The sequence below is a fragment of the Cyprinodon variegatus genome, unplaced genomic scaffold, assembly GCF_000732505.1.
Source record: "Cyprinodon variegatus isolate N-32 unplaced genomic scaffold, C_variegatus-1.0 Scaffold520, whole genome shotgun sequence".
Taxonomy (NCBI): Eukaryota; Metazoa; Chordata; class Actinopteri; order Cyprinodontiformes; family Cyprinodontidae; genus Cyprinodon; species Cyprinodon variegatus.
Genome location: NW_015150973.1, coordinates 495,958 through 513,104, shown reverse-complemented (window position 1 = coordinate 513,104; position 17,147 = coordinate 495,958). Strand labels below are relative to the sequence as shown.

Below are 17,147 nucleotides of genomic sequence, written 5' to 3'. Positions count from 1 at the left end.
TGGCCCTCAAAGCCTCATCCGGCGCCACAATGAGGGAAGCTATGGCTGGCTAAACCGAAGGCATATGGCCCAAGCAAAAACTGGGTGCATTTTGCATGGCCGCCAGTGCCCTGCCGTCAGAGGTCAGCCTCGAGAAGGCCTTAGTGTCTGTCCAACAGGCATGGAGCTCCTTCACATACTCTGCAGACGGGGGAACCATAAAGGAAGCCCTAGTAGTAGGACGCCGAAAGAGCCCTGGAAGACGCAGGTTGGTCCTGTGGAGTATCCAGATGCAACCGGGCGAGGGCAGTTCTCAGAGCGCCCACTACAGAACCATCCTCCCCTGACTGAGAGCCAGAAGAGTGTGAGCCGGCTTCTGAGTGGAGTGAGCCGGAGTCAAATTGATCCCGAAAATCAGTGCCAGACGCCGCCAGGGAAATGGCATCATCATCTAAAGCAGAGACTCCCGAACCAACGCTGTGTCCTTGGTCAGGGTCTCCAGACATGCTAGCGCCACGCTCGCCCCTAAGGGACTCAAGCAACGCCTTCATCCCTTCCAGCTCAGAAGTGAGCTGGCCCCCCTGCCCAGATATGCCCTCTAGAACCCTGGGGCTCCCCTTCCGTGGAGGCCCCATAGCCTCAGAAGACACACGTTTCACAGGCTGGCTGGCGCTTTGAAGGCCAGCCAAACGAGCGTTACGTATGGACAAAGGCAGGACAGAACAATTAGGGCATGCCGCATCAGTCAAGGCCTCTTCCAAATGATCCAGGCCCAAACAAGAGGGACACAGATCATGCCCATCCTCCAGCTGGAGAGGGGCCAAACAAGCTCTACAGCACGGCGCGTCCAACATGTCACGCTCACAGGGCTAGGTCAGGTCGAGCTGAAATCGCCACTCTTGACACTCACCGAACGGACAGATCGGGAGACCCGGTCGAGCAGAGAACGCCACCAGGGGTTCCCCAGTAGCAAGGCTACAAGAGAACTAGCCAAGCACGTTAGCAAGAGTAAAAAGCAAGCCTGAAAACGGCTACTACAGTAACAAAAGCAAGCCCGGAAGCGGCTGCCACAGAAAACAGAAAAAGCAAGCCCGAAAGCGGCTGCTACAGTAAACAAAAGAGCGAGCCCGAAAACGGCTGCTACGGTAAACAAAAAAGCAAGCCCGAAAACGGCTGCTACGGTAAACAAAAAAGCAAGCCCGAAAGCGGCTGCTACGGTAAACAAAAAAGCAAGCCTGAAAACGGCTGCTACAGTAAACAAAAAGCAAACCCGAAAACCGGTGCTACAGTAAACAAAAAGGTAAGCCCGAAAACGGCTGCTACAGTAAACAAAAAGGCAAGCCCGAAAACGCAGATGAGCCTCGCAGCTCCGACCTAAGTCTCGAGGCTACCAGCGACAAGCAATCAGTGTCTTACCACCTGTTCAACCTGCATGCGAGAAGATGAAAAGGGACTGAGCTGTCGCTGTCACGTGACTATATAGGCACACTGGTGTCACCGGGGGTCACACGTGACTATGTTGGTATAAGCAAGAGTGATCATTCGTGCTTTAAGCACCGCCTCTGGCGGTCAGTAGGGATGAAATAGAACCTTTCTGTCCAATTCCTTTTCCAGGCACTTTTTGTTTTTTGTTTGAGATACTTATTCATTAGAGTAATGAACCCGATGACATAAGATTCTGTCAGGATTCCAAGCTCCACGCCCTAACCACTAGGGCGCCACTTCACTCAATGGTACAATAGCTTTTTTCTTGTTTGTTTCTTCTTCTGCGGTTTGTCAGGTACACTGCTGTAAGGAGCACAAGCTTCAACATGCTAACATGCAAATACAGGTGCCATGCGGTTTGCCAGTACACTGCTGTAACAAGCTTCAGCATGCTAACATGCAAATACAGGTGCCAGGATTTTAACAACACGTGTCATGATATCGCAACATCAGAATAGCGGATGATGATATGCTTGGCAATATTTTTCCTCCATAGTATTTTTTTCCCATGTTTCTCTAGACGTGGCACAATGAATTCAAACGCCACACTTTTCCAGACTAGGAACCCTGTGAGAAGCAAACCATAAAAAGTGTTTAGAAACATTCCTTAATGTTGACTTTAACCTTGTGTTCGATGTGTGGCGGCCATATTTGATAACACACCTGAGGGGATCCTTGCATTTCTAACTGGGAACTTGGAAAATCGGACCACAGATAACAAGAAAACAAAATCTAATCGAAATTGAACCTAAACCGAAATTCTGCATTGGGGGCTCATGCAACCTTGTTCTGACTCTATAGTATAGATAGGTATTAGGCGGCAGGAACTTTAACTGCTTTACCATACGAAAGCACTGCAGAAAATATTTCCTCACATTCTAAATATGCAGTATGTATAAAAGCCTAATTTTCGAAATGAAACAACTGAGTTAAAGTAAAACCAACATTCAGCACTTTTGTAGAAAATGACAACTACTCTGGCTGATTCAGTGCATTTTGACAAGCAATATCCCGGCTCCTTCCTGAGCTGTAGCCTGATAGCCTCAAGGTCAAGCCTGTACAGCATGCTCTGCTGTTTCCTATATACACTACTTTCGGAGCAAAGTGTATTTTTCTCTCCTCCTTTGGTAAAATAAATCAACCATGTCTTTCTCTTGCCCTTAAGAAAAAAGGTTCTGCTGCCGCTAAGAGTTGAGCTATAATGTTTTGTACACAGAACAATGACACAATGATTAACACACACTTTAAATGGTGCGGCATAGACTTCAAGGAGCCAACGTTCAATTGTCAGGCTCTCTTTATATCTCGATGTGTCACGGAAGTAAATGAAAACTTTGTTGAACTTAAAAAAAAATAAAACCATACATGATTATTTAGATCAGGGCTTATCAGAATCAGCTGTGCTGAAGCAGGTAAACCTCTAAAGCCTGCAGGAAGCGGGCTCTCCATGAACAACTTTGGGAAGCCCTGACTTAAATGGACACTTTCAGAGGTTTTTTTTTTGTGTGTGCTTAGTTTTGATAAAAAATATTTAAAAAACAAAACAAAACAAAAAATTAAATTGATGTCCTACAAAATATAAGGATAAATATTTTAATCCACATTTTCAGAATAAATGAGAAACTAGTTAGAGCTGTAGACATGGTGAGATCATTCAGAGGTACCTCACGTTCTATATTATCAGTGCACCAATAGCACACAATGTTTTATATACACAGTTTTAATCGAATTCTTAGATAAACATCTTATATTAATCCTGATATATTGGATCATCGTGATTTATATCCATTATCTGTAATGAAAAATAAGCCCAGGCACACAGAGCTGCAGGATCCATTATTGGCCATAGGAGGTTGGTATAGTTTGTGTGGTGGATCTGGATCAACATTTATACTAGGGCTGAAACAATAATCAGATAAATCATGATTAATTGATTATTGAAGTAATCATCAACTAATTTACTAATCAATTAATCTTCAACTGGAGTATAGAGAATCTAAAACATGTCTTTAGCTGACAGAGCAACTCACTTAGAGCAGTAATTATGTCAAAATTGTAAAAAAGTATATTATCATTTTGCTTTTAAAGATTAAAAAAACAAAATATTTTCATCTATCAATATGCTTTATCCAGAACTCCTCCCGTGGAAAAGTTTTAGTTTCATCTGGTTTAATTCGTAAAAAAATCTTCTTCAAGGAAACTTAGGCTATCCGATGATTGATAGAAAAAAATTGAGTTGCAAAATAATCATTAGTTGCAGCCCTAATTTATACAGTCACCCTAAGGAACAAACATTCATTCGTTTGCATTTTCAGATAAAAAATCTGTACATTTTTACTAATTTTTAATGTGACATAGAAAAACAAAACAGAATGTGTATTGAAAAAAAAAACCCAAGAATAAAACTGAAAGATAAAATACCTTGGTTTATAATGTCCTCAATGACCCATATCTTCTTCATACATTAATAACTGTCTTTCTTGTTGTTGTTTTTTTTTTTGTATTTATATTTTCAGTAACAACTAACAACTAAGTTCACCTTAAGCATTATATGAAATAAAAGGCTAGGACAATTCTACAAAGCCAGTGAAGCTTTTTCTTCCACTTGATCAGATTCACTTGAATCATGGGAACTCTAAAGCACTAAATGCTAATGCAGAATAAAAGGGGGCTTCATAAAAGGTTTCATATGTTTCTCTTCTGACAGACATGTGAGGTGTAAATCATTGAAATGATTTGTCATCATGTCCATTTTACCTCCAACACTCTGTTTCTTTAACAGGAGTGCATACAGTACAGTTTAAGGACCCTCAGTGTCTCATTTATTTAAGCCTTGTCTCCGTATGACAAAGATCAGGAACTCATCATGGGATTTAACCACAGGACGCCCGGCCTTGTGGGTTGTTTGTATGTTAATCCTCAATTTCCTTATCAACACCAGTCAGTACAGCCTGGTATATCCTTGAGCGCCAGAGCAAACCTTTCTAAACAATCCACCATCCCATTCCTTCATTGATGTTTTGACTGGAACCCTTCTGCTTTGTTTGCTCCTGTTTTGACGTAAAAAAAAACAATATCTGTTCGTTTAGCTACATTGATAATCCACCAGGCAGTCAACACAGCGAATCAAAGGTTAATGCTTTTATGGACTCACATTTAATGTCTGTGCAGGATTTACATTCTTTTAACCCTACATGGTATTGACGCAAGTTGATGCATGTTGATGCATTGCAGTTTTATTTAAGGCACCTCTGACAAGTCTTATAAAATGAACTATCAGAATCAGACATACTTTAATAATCCCAGTGGGAAATTACATTTGCACCTCCGGATACAAACATATATATATATAAAAACACTGCCTACTCAAAATCTAATAAAAAACAGTGCATATCCACTTTGAACAAATCTATCCATAACTTTTCTGTTTCCCTGCTGTATGAATATAACATGATAAAAAGATAAACTTCTCATAGCTGTAGTCCAAAGAGGTAAAGGAAAAAGGACGTAAAATATCATTTAAGTAGGAAAGATTAGTCCTAATCATTATCAAACAGGAAATGGTTGTCTTAATCTGCCCATATTTATGGTCAACAATAATCAAAAAACACTGGAGCTTAGAAAACAGGGATGATAAGGATGATATTAATGATGTAGTAAAAGGTTAAAGGAAATCTCTATATCTCATTGTAAGTGAACTTTGATATTGATATTTAAGGGGTACAATTTCTTCATAACAACCTTTAGATGATATTGAAATTTGAACCAGATTTTGGGAAGCAAGAAAAAAAAAGCAAATAAATGATTTACTGTTTGCTGTAATGATGTTATCTGGCACAGGATGCATTAGTGAGATTGGACTGGGATTCAGAGTTTTAGCAAAAAGGCTCCAGTTTTGTTTATTGTGTAGACAAGCATTAAAAAAGCATGGCATATTCCAGTGTTGCAGGTACAGTGGACGATCTATCATGCTGTGGGCCGGTTTCTCTGTGGAAGGCTTTCTGAAGTGCATTTCATTGAGAACTTTGAAACCTAGAGATTTCTATTAAAAACCGGCTGTCTTGACAACATAATGATAAAATATTTCTCCAATATCTTTTGCTGACAAACCTGAATTCCCCAACATGTAACAAAAAGCTTTTTTTCTGTTCTCTTCTCTTCTAAAGTTATCTGATCTTAGGGCTGTAATCTATATAAAGGTTACCATTAAATATATCAAGTTCTACAGAGAAACCACAAGTTTAAGGCTTCCCAGTTAAATCTAAAGCTGAGCTGAAATCTCATTGACATCGATAGGATTAGAAATATTTGGCTCCCAGTTGATTTAAAGACCAACCATGATACAGAAGGCAAATCCCTTCAAAGGGTCAATGAAGGGCAACATCTGAACTGATTGAAACATTTTACTCAGCCCCCTGATCATGAGCCATGTATCTTCTGTACAGTGAGGCCTTTAGCAAAAACATGATTTGAAAAAAAAGCTGGAACCGTATAGGTCTAGGAGGTCAAAAGTATAAGAAGCAATAAAATCTAACCCGTTTTATCTTTATTTCAGGGAACATGCCTTAGGGAAAGAGCCTGGGCACTGCACGGCAGAAATATCTATAAGTCTTAGCCTCAATAAATTCTTTCATTGCTATGGAAATGTATTAAAGTTAATGGATGGTTGCTATCAGAGGTAAGATATTTATGATCTTGTTTTTCTTTTTTGGCATAAATGTTGAGAAAGAGAGAGATCTATTTTTTTAACCAAGTCTCAGCTCATACTTTGAATGTTTTAACGTTAAATTCTTTCTGTGTTGGTGCCTGAATATTGCTTAATTAAATGGTAATGTACTACCTTCAGAGCAATCATTAGAGAAAACAGCTGCACATTTTATATGAAATATCCCTGGGACAGGAAAAGTAATTGCTGGATTGATCCATCCTCACCTTAGGCCAAAAAAAAGGGAAAGTATTCAGTGAAGTAACCATTTTCCTCAGGGTGTCATAATGTTTTATTTAGATATTCAAATGACTATTTCAGAGTATTTACAGTTTTTATTTTGAGCTGTTATAGCGGTCTTTATTAGGTCATGTAAAATTTGTTCCAAATGTATCACAATTGTTACCATGGAAGCAAAAATGAAATCATTTGTAATGAAGGTTTTTCATCTTATTCCGACCTGTTGAAATATTTCTGTGTGTTAAAAGTTTTTGCAGGCACGCCGACAGATTGAGCATTCTGCAAATAAAGAATAAAATGCTTATGATGGGAGGCGTATAATGATAGGCGGGAAATTGTATCCTCACCGCCAGAATTTAGCTAAACCTCTCTTGTCTGTCTTTCACCTGCAGTCTGATTTGATTTGGGTGCTTAAATTTTCATACTGAGCCTGTAGTTTTGGTTTTAAAGGTTTGTTCTTATCCATAGATGTATGTTACTGGTCTTTACTTATATAGTACTTTTTCAAGACAGGGGACTCCAAAGCACTTTATGAAACTTCAGTTGTTCACCCACTCACAATCTAATGGTGCCAAACTACATTGCAGCAAGGCAGCTGTAGACAGGCATCGCTGGGTCCCTCTGACCACCATCTGAAGGCAATCCAGATGAGGTGTCCAAGGATACGGTGACAGAGACGGGTGGAGCTGGGGGGTCAAAGCAGGAAACCCTCTGGTAGCAGGGCAAACTCTTGCACTCTAATCCACTGTTGTCCCATTATGGCTAGTTAGACTAATTTGTATTTTACACTCGTTTTTTTATTTTTTATTTTTTATTTTATTTTATAATTTTATTGTATTTTATGATTGTGTACAGCACTTTGGTCCTGTCCGGTGCATAAAGTGCTTCATAAATAAAGTTGGTATGGTATGGTATGGTATGGTATGGTATGCTTTGTGGTGCTAAGTTAATTTGCTTCAAGCCAAATGGGAACACCGCAAATGACCATTTTCTTTTTTTAAACTTTTAAAAGTTTGCTTAAAATTTATAGTTTAGTTAGATGGAAACAAGGCTAATGACACCAACAACGAAGAGCTTCCCCTGCTGGTCTATCCATAGATATTGAACATTAGTGTGGCGACCAGATGTAAGTCTTGTGCTCTTATACACCTTCATGGGACATGTTCTTAAAAGCTTGTTCAGAGAACAGTGGCAGGGGAAGAGAGTTGCCTTAATTCCTTAAAAGTATAGAGGACTATCTTTTATTTCCGGGTGGATCATCTAAATAAGTTGTCCTTCTAATTGTCAATCATTCCTGTGATATGTTTACGTAAGGCGTCTTATGTGCTTGTTCCCAGTTAGCTATCTTTTCTGAGCATGGGCACTGGGCGTATGTATGTGGTTAGCTATGGTTTCAGAAAGTTACAGTATGTGACCGACGGGGAGCAAAAAGTAGAAATCATCCCTCCGAACGGTAGTTAACTGAGATCGCTATAAAGTCCACTTTAGGGTCCCCACTCTACTGTATTTGGTGACTGAGGGATTTAGGGGCTAGGGCGAACGTTCGGACACAGTAAGTTCGTATGAGCTATGAGAACAGCAACGTTCCCTCTCTGGAGCTGGTGCAAGGTGCATGTGCGTCTTTTTTTTTTTTTTTAAGTGGAATGGTCTTTTAAAAAATTCACGAAAATCCTCCACAATACCTTGAAGTGAAGTGGCCACATGAAAAGATACAGTTTTTCTAAGCACCGGAGATGTGTTTCGTTCAAATACATAATACAATAGTCGCAATAACATTGAACAATCTGAACTCATATAGAAGGTTTGTTTTCATTTACTACCTCAATCCTTCTTATATCAGTGAAGACATTGCAGATTTACTTAATCAAGATATTGTACCTGGGGTTGGAAAAAGGAGCTTCACTTTTAACAGTAGTTTCCCCTGCAGCAGCATCTAATACAATATCCACAGGCGTTATTGTATTAAGGATGAAAATAAAACAATAACACACACATGTATATATATATATATATATATACAAACTGTTAGATTCTCTTATAAGCGCTAAATGGTATAAAGCTGGAATTAATACAGCACAGGAAGCTTTACATAAAAGGTGTTCTTTATTTAAAAAAAAGAACACTTCCCCCTGAGTTGCAAAAAATCAAAAAAAGAACGAGTTTCCGAAATATGGAGAGAAGAATGACCCGTATTTATCAGGAGAAATCCTAAGCTTCTGTGAAATGGCGGGCTAACAACGATTTTAGCTCTCAACAGAGTAGCAATGCAGCTTCAGATAAAAACTCTGAAATCTAACCACAGCATATAATAAATGGCAGTGGCACCTCTAAAATAGGACAAAGAAAAACATAATATTAGCATCATCTTTCTAGCTCTGTCCACGGAAGATAATTCAGTTCAAACATTAATTACCAAATACCCGGATCCTTTGCTCATGTGGCCACAGAGTTGTCTTCTCCAACAGGTCTTGGCTCAAAAAATGTCCTTCTCTTACATTTTAACAATTAGAGTGTCACGGTACATAACTAAGAGGTTTGTTTTTTACTTCCAGTAATTTTAGACCTCTCTGCAAGAGCAGCACCACATTCTGACAAAAACAAGAACTTCAGCCAGTCAGTGAAATAAAAGAGCAACAGGGTTTACAAAGTACATCTTGACACCATTTTTCATCTGGTTAAAAACAAATACTGAATTCCATTCAGTTGACAAGATACAAATTTGCATATAACAGAAAACAAGACTTTCCTGTTTAAATGCATCAACTCCTTTTATCAGAGGGATGGTATTATTGTGGATCTGACACGTTGTGGATTAAGACCAAGAACATGGTTGTTTTCACAAGTAAATTCTGAAATTAATCCTATCTCTGTCTCTGTTATTCTGCCTCACCTTCTTCCCAAAACAAGGTTTGTTCTACATGCTGTAACATAGATCAGTTCTTTGCCTTAGATGATCCTGCACTTTTCTTCTCCTTTTATTTAGTGTGCTATTCGTGTTTTCAGTAAGGAAAGTTGCTTTTAATTTCCAAGTGCAGTGAGCAATGGGTCCCTGGACCTTTGTAAAATGTGACAGATTTTAATCAAAGTTGAAAACCACATAACTTTAAGTATCCTCTTGCTTTAAATGTATATTATAAAGTCAACATAGCTACTTTTACCTGAATTATACTATGAGTGGATTTTAAAGAATTATGTAGATCTGTCAGTCATGAAGGATGATAAGAAGTCTCACCCTGGCAGGTACCCATGGTTGGTACCAACAGTGGTGCAGTGGACTATACTCCACTGTACTTTGTATCTCAAAAAGTCAGGAAAGTGACTAAAACTGCAAAGTAAAGTAGACTTTGACAACTTTTATTTGCATTTTGTCTGCACGTACAGCTGTCATGACATTTCCATTTCTTAAAGTGGAGTAGTGACCAAATGTAAAAAGTGTGGGAGAAAAAACATGGTTAAAAAAATGCATTGATATGACAGTTCAGATCATTAAATATATATGATGCAGTGGCTTGGTTTGGTGTTGTCAGTGTGATGCAGAGTCTGTGACATTATTTAGAATTTTCTCAGTTCGTCTGAGTTCATCTGTCTGATGGCGGTAGGGAAGAAGCTGTTTCGGAATCTTCTGGACCTGCATAGAATGCTTCAAAGCTTCAGAGGGCAGCATGGAGAACAGTCCATTGTGGGGGTGTGAGGGGTAATTGATAATGGTACGGGCTTGGGAAAAGCAGCACTGGGATGAAATGTCTTTTATGGAGGGAAGAGGAACCCGATGATCTTCTCTGCTGTCCTCACCACTCTTCTCCCCTTCTTCCAGTCTGCGGTGATGTAATCTTCACATCACACAGTGAGACAGCTGGTCAGAACGCTCTTTATGGCACTTCTGTAGAAGGTCGTGTGGATGGGTGGAGGTAGGTGGGCTCTCCTTGTCCTCCACAGGAAGTGCTTTTGTGCCCTTTTGATGAGTGATGTGGTGTTTACAGTCCAGTTGAAGTTGTCTGTGATGTCAACCCCCAGGAATTTGGTGCTGCTGACTACCTCTACTGCTGAGATGTTGATGAGCAGTGGAGCAAGTTTAGGCTGGTTCTTCCTGAAGTTGACAATGATCTCCTTCATTTTCTCCACATTCAGGATAAGGCTGTTGTCTCTGCACCAGTCCACCAGCTGCTCCGACTCCTCTCTGTAGTCCCGGTTGTTGTCATCTCTGATGAGGCCCACCAGTGTAGTGTCATCAGCAAACTTCACAATGTGATGAACCTGGGGACGCAGTCATGTGTCATCAGGTTGAACAGCAGGGGACTCAGGAAGCAGCCCTGAGGGGTGTATTGAAGCCCAGTTAGTCCAGTTTTCCTATCAGATGCTGTGGGATGATTATTTTGAGAGCTGGACTTAAGTCCTGGTACGTAGGTGTTCTTCTCCTCCATGTGTGCTAGGCTCAGGTGAAAAGCAGAGATGTGTCTTCAGATGTTGGGGGAGACTGGAGATGATGTGTTCTTTAACCAGCCTTTCCAAGCAATTCATCATGATAGGAGTCGTTATTGTGTGTCATTGAGCGAGGTGACCTGAAACTTCTTTGGGACCGGAATGATGGTGGCCGACTTAAAGCAAGCTGGCACAATTGATTGCTCCAGCATGAAGTTAAAAATGTCTGTGAGGACACCAGGCTTCTGACCTGCACACTCTTTATACATCCACCCAGGTATGCTATCAGGGCCTGGGGACTTTTTTGTGTTGACTCTTCTCAGAGTTTTCCTCACTTCAGCTATGTCGAGGTTAAGTGCCTCCTCCCCCTGGTGAAGTACTGTTTAGTGCCTCAAACCTTCCAAATAAGTTTTTTAGTTAATTTAGGAAGTCGGCATTAGCTGATTTGCTGGGGGGAGGGTGTGTTGTAGTCTGTGATCACCCATATGCATTGCTGCATTCTTCTGGTGTTGCTGGCATCATGGAAGAGATCCTGGATCTTCCGGCTGTGGTTCTGCTTTGCTGATCTGATGGCAATGTTCAAGTTGGCATGTGCAGTCCTCAGTGCCTCTCTGTCCCCAGACTTGAAAGTACTTTTAGCAATCTCCAAACCTCCCCATTCATTTTGGGTCGTTGGTTTGCTTCGGTGGGGATGTTCTTTGTGATGCTGACGTCTTCAGTGCATTTCTTGATGTAGGCTGACACAGTGGTGGCATAATTAAATATATATTTATTTTTTTGTCATAGGTTGCTGCAGCTTTGAACATATTCCAGTCAGAGCATTCAAAACATTCTTAGAGTTCCTCCAAGGCCCCCTCAGACCACACTCTGACTTCTTTAATTGTTGGTTTAGCCCTGATTAGCTGGGACCTGTATGCAGGAATTAGCATGACAGAAAGGTGATTTCATGACTCGAGGTGGGGGCGGGGAGCTGCTCTGAATGCATCTTAGATGTTAGAGTGGGCTAAATCTAAAATATTTTGACCCCAAGCTGCAAAGTCCACATGTCGGTAGAAATGAGGGGGCGCAGCCTTTAACTTAGCCTGCTTAAAATCCCCAGCAATGATAAAAAAGGCCCTCAGTGTGTGCAGATTGAAGCTCAGAGATGCCTGGTAGAGAGTCTTCATGGCCTCTTTTGTATTAGACCTGGGTGGCGCATAAACAGCAGTAATGCTAGCCACACTAAACTCTCTGAGCAGATAGAACAGCCTGCAGGTAACAGTCAGAAACCTCATGTCTGGAGAGCAGAAGCTGGCAACTGATCTAGAATTTTTAGACCAGCTGTTGTTTATGTAAACACAGACCCCACCACCTCTGTACCGATTAGTTCTTTGTTTCTATTGCCGTGGAATAGCGTGAGGCCATCCAGGCTAACAGTATTGTTGACTATTGATGAATAAAACCATGATTCAGTCAGAATTATGGTGCAGCAGTTACTAATCTCCTTTTTTGAAGAGAGTTCGAGTCGGAGATTATTTTGTTATCCAGTGAGAGGACGTTGGAGAGCAGGATTGATGGGACGGTGTTCTTTGGTAATTCCTTCTTAGCTTCGCTGTTATCCGCCTCTGCTGCCCCTCTTATGCCATCTCACTTTCCCCTTCCTCCGGCTTTCTCCTTTGCCTGGCCGGCTTGCTTTGTTTACATCCTTCTGTAGCACTCCGCAGCTTTTTATACGATCAAGCTGTATTTAAAGCATGTTGTGACTGTAGCTCTATGAGGCGGTCATAGATGCGGGATTGATGCCTGGTTTTTGTAGCGTTCTGAATGGCATATTTTGTGGAATTGTCGGAAAAATTGTCGAGAGCTGTATTAGGCCGTTGCCCCAGGCGCCTCCATAAGGTAATGGTAGGTATTTATATAACCTCTTTTCCATACGGTAGACTTCAAATAGAACTGTCTATTTTCAAATTGTATTTTGAACACCCCCTAAAGCATGGATGTGAAACTCAAGGCCTAGGATTCCTCCTTGTTCCAACACTGCAAAATCTTACGCTTAATTTACTCTACTAGCCCAAGAAGCAAGTAGAGTTACAAAATGTTCACATTTAGTTAGCCTGGGTTTGCTTTTCACTTTGACTTCTTATATAAAATAATAACAGAGGAATGACACTGGAAATATACACCTGGAAATATACACCTCTGCTCCATTACCTCCCCATGTTGCTGCCACCCACCTTCCCTTACACCCAATCAATACTGCCCGTTTGATGGAGGGTGGAGTTTGGGAAGTTGTAAAAACATCAAAAGAAAGAGAAGGATATTGCCATCTTAGAGATGAAGAAAACTCTTTTAAGTGGTTGAAAAGCAGCAGGTAAGTTACGCCACTGTGTTAAGAGCAGGTTTCTAAATTCTCAGATCAGCTATAAGTACTGCTAGTCAAGTGACAGGTAACTGTTGTTTTCCAACTTTGTAGTCATTAGAAATTGAAATATAACAGATCATGAAAGCAAAGGAAGAGGTCTTCCACCTCAGAGATTAATTCAATATAAAATCTCCAATGATTGTGCTGATTGCAGTGGTGTGCACAGACCTTTTGAAGGGCTCATGTTCTTGGTTTCTGTAACTGTTTTGGTATTCAAACATAGCTGTAAGCCTGCAACTCTCTACTGTCCCACATGATACCCAAGTTTTAAATATTTTGTTTCATGATTCAAGCTCTTATTTTGCTATTCTTCTCCTCTGCTCTAATGTCACATTCTCTCTTGTTGCTTCTGGTACACTGGCCAGGAATGCATTCAGACTGCAAAATCCGGATAAACCGAGCAGAGAGCGGAGACAGTTGTAACATTGCCAGGATATGACTGGATTTGGTTTACCAGCTTGAAACACATTAGAAACTGGTCTCTATTACTATTTAAGAGTTTGGTGTGAAAGAACTGCAAAAGCTAAAAATCCTCCTTGGTATATAAGTTTTGCAAAAGGGCTGGTCGTTGACTCTTCTGACCTATCCATGCTCCTCCTGAATTAAATGAAGTTCATTTAATTCAGGAGGAGCATGGATAGATCAGAGTGTTGCTGGATTTTGCCACTTGAGGAATGAATTTGCAGTCCCCTGCACCAGCAGTTCTGAAATCAAATCATTCATTGTATGAAACGTCAGCTGCACTGACTCCGAAGGGTGAAAGTATGTAAAGCTGAAGTGGTAAAATGACCAGCATCCAACATCAATGCAAAATTATGCATTTTGGCTCCATCTGTCCTAATGAACTTACTCTCAATTTCCTCTGGTGCTGCACCTGGAGCTTTGCATGCACCCCTTCACCCTCCAAGTCCTCAAATGATCTTTCTTGTGTTTTCTCAGTGCATTTTCATTTGAATACTCAACAGTAGTGTGTAACCTGATCATATTTATGTCAGTCTTTGCCATAGGCATGCTCGGAAAAAGGGCAAGTTGCCCGCTCTTTGCCAGTGGCTATGATTGCTGGTGTATCTTGTGTCCAATTTCAGACAGGTAACCATTCATTGTAAAAAAAGACAGATGAAGGGGAGGAAAGAAGTCCTGTGAGCTGCTATTGACTGAACCAAGACATCTTTCATAACCTGTTGCAGCAGGTTTTTTTCTTCTGTATATCTTATGGCTGGAATAGCCTGAACGAGTGCCAGACATACACACTCACACACCCACATACTATATATCTTACACACACCCTCACACACAAAATAAGGATGATATTATGAGCTGACAAAAACTGAAACCACCCCATCAACTATTTCCATTTCCATTGAGTCAGTCAATCTGATCAAAGTGCCTCACTGTCAGGGTAAAGATAGAGAGAAAAAAGCTCCAAGATAAATGGACTCAGCACGGACTACAGGTATAGGAAAGAAAATCTGATGGAAATAAACAAAGGAACAACCGGCAGCTGTTGAATTCCTAAGTTTGGTGAGTTTATGTCTCTGTCTTATGGGCTTTAAAGTGTTTTTTTTTAAGACATCTTTTCTTAGTTTTTCCAATACTAAACTGTAGTACTGCTGCTGGTACTTTTGCATGAAATTAATATTTCACACTTACACTTACATGGCAGCTTTATGTCGACAAATTCATGTTCACTTTTTTGGCCTGTGTTGAAGGTACAGCAATACCTGTTGTCTAATGATAGCACACATTAGAACATTGTTTTCAGATAGATGTTTGCGTAAAGGTAGTTGTGGAGAGACAGAGGAAATCTGCTGACGCCTCAACTTATTCTGACGGCATAGTGGTAATGTGTTTACTTAAGATGTGTTAACTGATGATGTGTTTGCTCATGCAGTCTTTCCACTTTTGCAGAATTTGCTTACATCTTTCATCAACATGGAGAAATACAATCCTGAGTTAGATTCTAGCTATTTTTTAGTCAGCTCTCATAATTTGTTGTGATCGGTGTGATTTTTTTTGGGTTATTCTTGTTTTTCATATTCAACTCAAGCAGCTAATCTATACACTCCGCTATTTCCCTCAGCAGAAGGCTTAAAAATGGCTTGTATATCTTGTTTTTTTTTTTGGTTGTTTTCTGTATACAGTGACCCTGGTCTCAGAAGATAATCCCTGCCATCTGTGATTTAAATTACAATTATTTTTAATTTTAATGTGATTCAGATTATTTCAGACCCCATAGATAGGACTTAAAATGAAACAGCTACTTTGTTGATTAATTCCTGATTTAGTCACATATTTTAGCACAGCAGGTTTCAAACACCTGAGTTGGAAAATCTCAATTTCAGAAAGAATACGGCCTTAACTGTCTGAGGAGGACTGGAAACCTGTCCAAGGAGTAGCCCACTGTCCAGTGACTGCCAGTGACCCTTGAAGGTGAAGTGGGTACAGATAATGGTTTGATGGAGCTTAACCATCATGGGGTAAAATTCCAAGAGTTTGCAAGAGAGAAACATCAATTTGGATTAATTTCAAATGTCAAGCTCACATCACCTTCTGATCCTTGGAGCCTAAGGTTAACTTAGAGGGAGAAAAGCGGAGCTCGTCTGCCTGGTTGTGTGTTTCCTGGACGGGGAGAGCTGGTTGACAGTTGCCTTTTGCATGTCTGCTTCTTTTTGATCTCTGCTTCTGTCTCCTTGAACCCCAGTCAGCCTCGGCAGATGTCCGCTCACACTGAGCCTGGTTCTGCTGGAGGTTAATTCCTGTTAAAAGGGAGTTTTTCCTATCAACTGTCGCAACAAGCATACGTGATGTGAGGGATTGCTTTCGGGTCAATGCAATCAATTGGTTTTCCATAGATATAAAACTTTGAATCAATTTAAATGTATGATCTGGTTGAATTGTAAAGTGTCTTTAGATGGCACTTGTGAATTGGTGCTATATAAATAAACTGAATTGAATTTTAAAAAGCTGATGGAGGGGTGCAGTTTTTATTATTGTGTTCGCTTATTACAAGAAGAGCCCAGTTTTGAATCCCAGTTTGGGACATTCTCCCTGTGGATGCTTGAGTTTTCGGTCGATACCCCCGTTTCCTCCCATAGTCCAAACACATGACTGTAGGGTTTCATAGTCTCTTGTGAAATTGGAATGAATTTGTGTATGCATGGTAATTTTGACTGCGTGTCTCTCTGTTTCCCTATGATGGACCGTAGGCCTGTCCAGAATTTTCCCACCTCTCGCCTGATGAACACTAGAGAGGAGCAAGAGCCCCCTGGTGTACAGGATAAATGCTTGTAAAAATAAGCATTTTAATATCTAATTTTACATCAGCCATTTTTAATCAAACCAGTTATTTAGCATAAATGACGTAAAATAAAATGATGAGTTAAAAGATATTTCAACTGATTTTTTGGGGAAAATTTCATTTAAACTATTCAGTTAAATTAAAGAATATATTTACACACGTAACATTGTTTTGATTAAACAGTTTGGTTATTCTAACTTTACTTACACTTTAGAGCAGGGATGTCTAGCTGGTTCCAGAAAGGGCCGTGTGGCTGTAGGTTTTCTTTCCAACCAAGCAGTAGCACACCAGACTCCATTCATCTCATCAAGTCATCAAGTTAAGACTGGAATCTATGAGGTGCCACCAGGGACATAAATCAGAATTAACTTGCATATACACATATTAAATTAAACTCTGTATAATATACTGGAAAACGTGCATAAACACTAGTGAAAAGCTCTCACATAAACTAGTGAAAACATTTACCTCTCATATAACCTACTCAAAAGCTCTCATACAAAGTAGTGAGAACTGTTCATATAAACTGGTGAAAAGCTTTACCTTTCATACGCACTACTAGAAAGCTTTCATATACACTACTAGCTTTCTAGTAGTGTGTATGAAAGCTTTCTAGTAGT

General features: G+C 40.2%; 1 protein-coding gene across 1 annotated transcript in view; it reads left to right on the top strand.

The window, feature by feature from the left end:
- The first annotated feature begins 13,145 nt into the window (after positions 1-13,145).
- Positions 13,146-17,147, top strand: part of foxn1 (forkhead box N1) — a 19,968-nt gene continuing 15,966 nt past the window's right edge. Inside the window, exon 1 of the mRNA XM_015390975.1 lies at positions 13,146-13,178. The gene's annotated coding sequence lies outside the window, so the exon portion shown is untranslated. The remainder of the gene's footprint in view (positions 13,179-17,147) is intronic.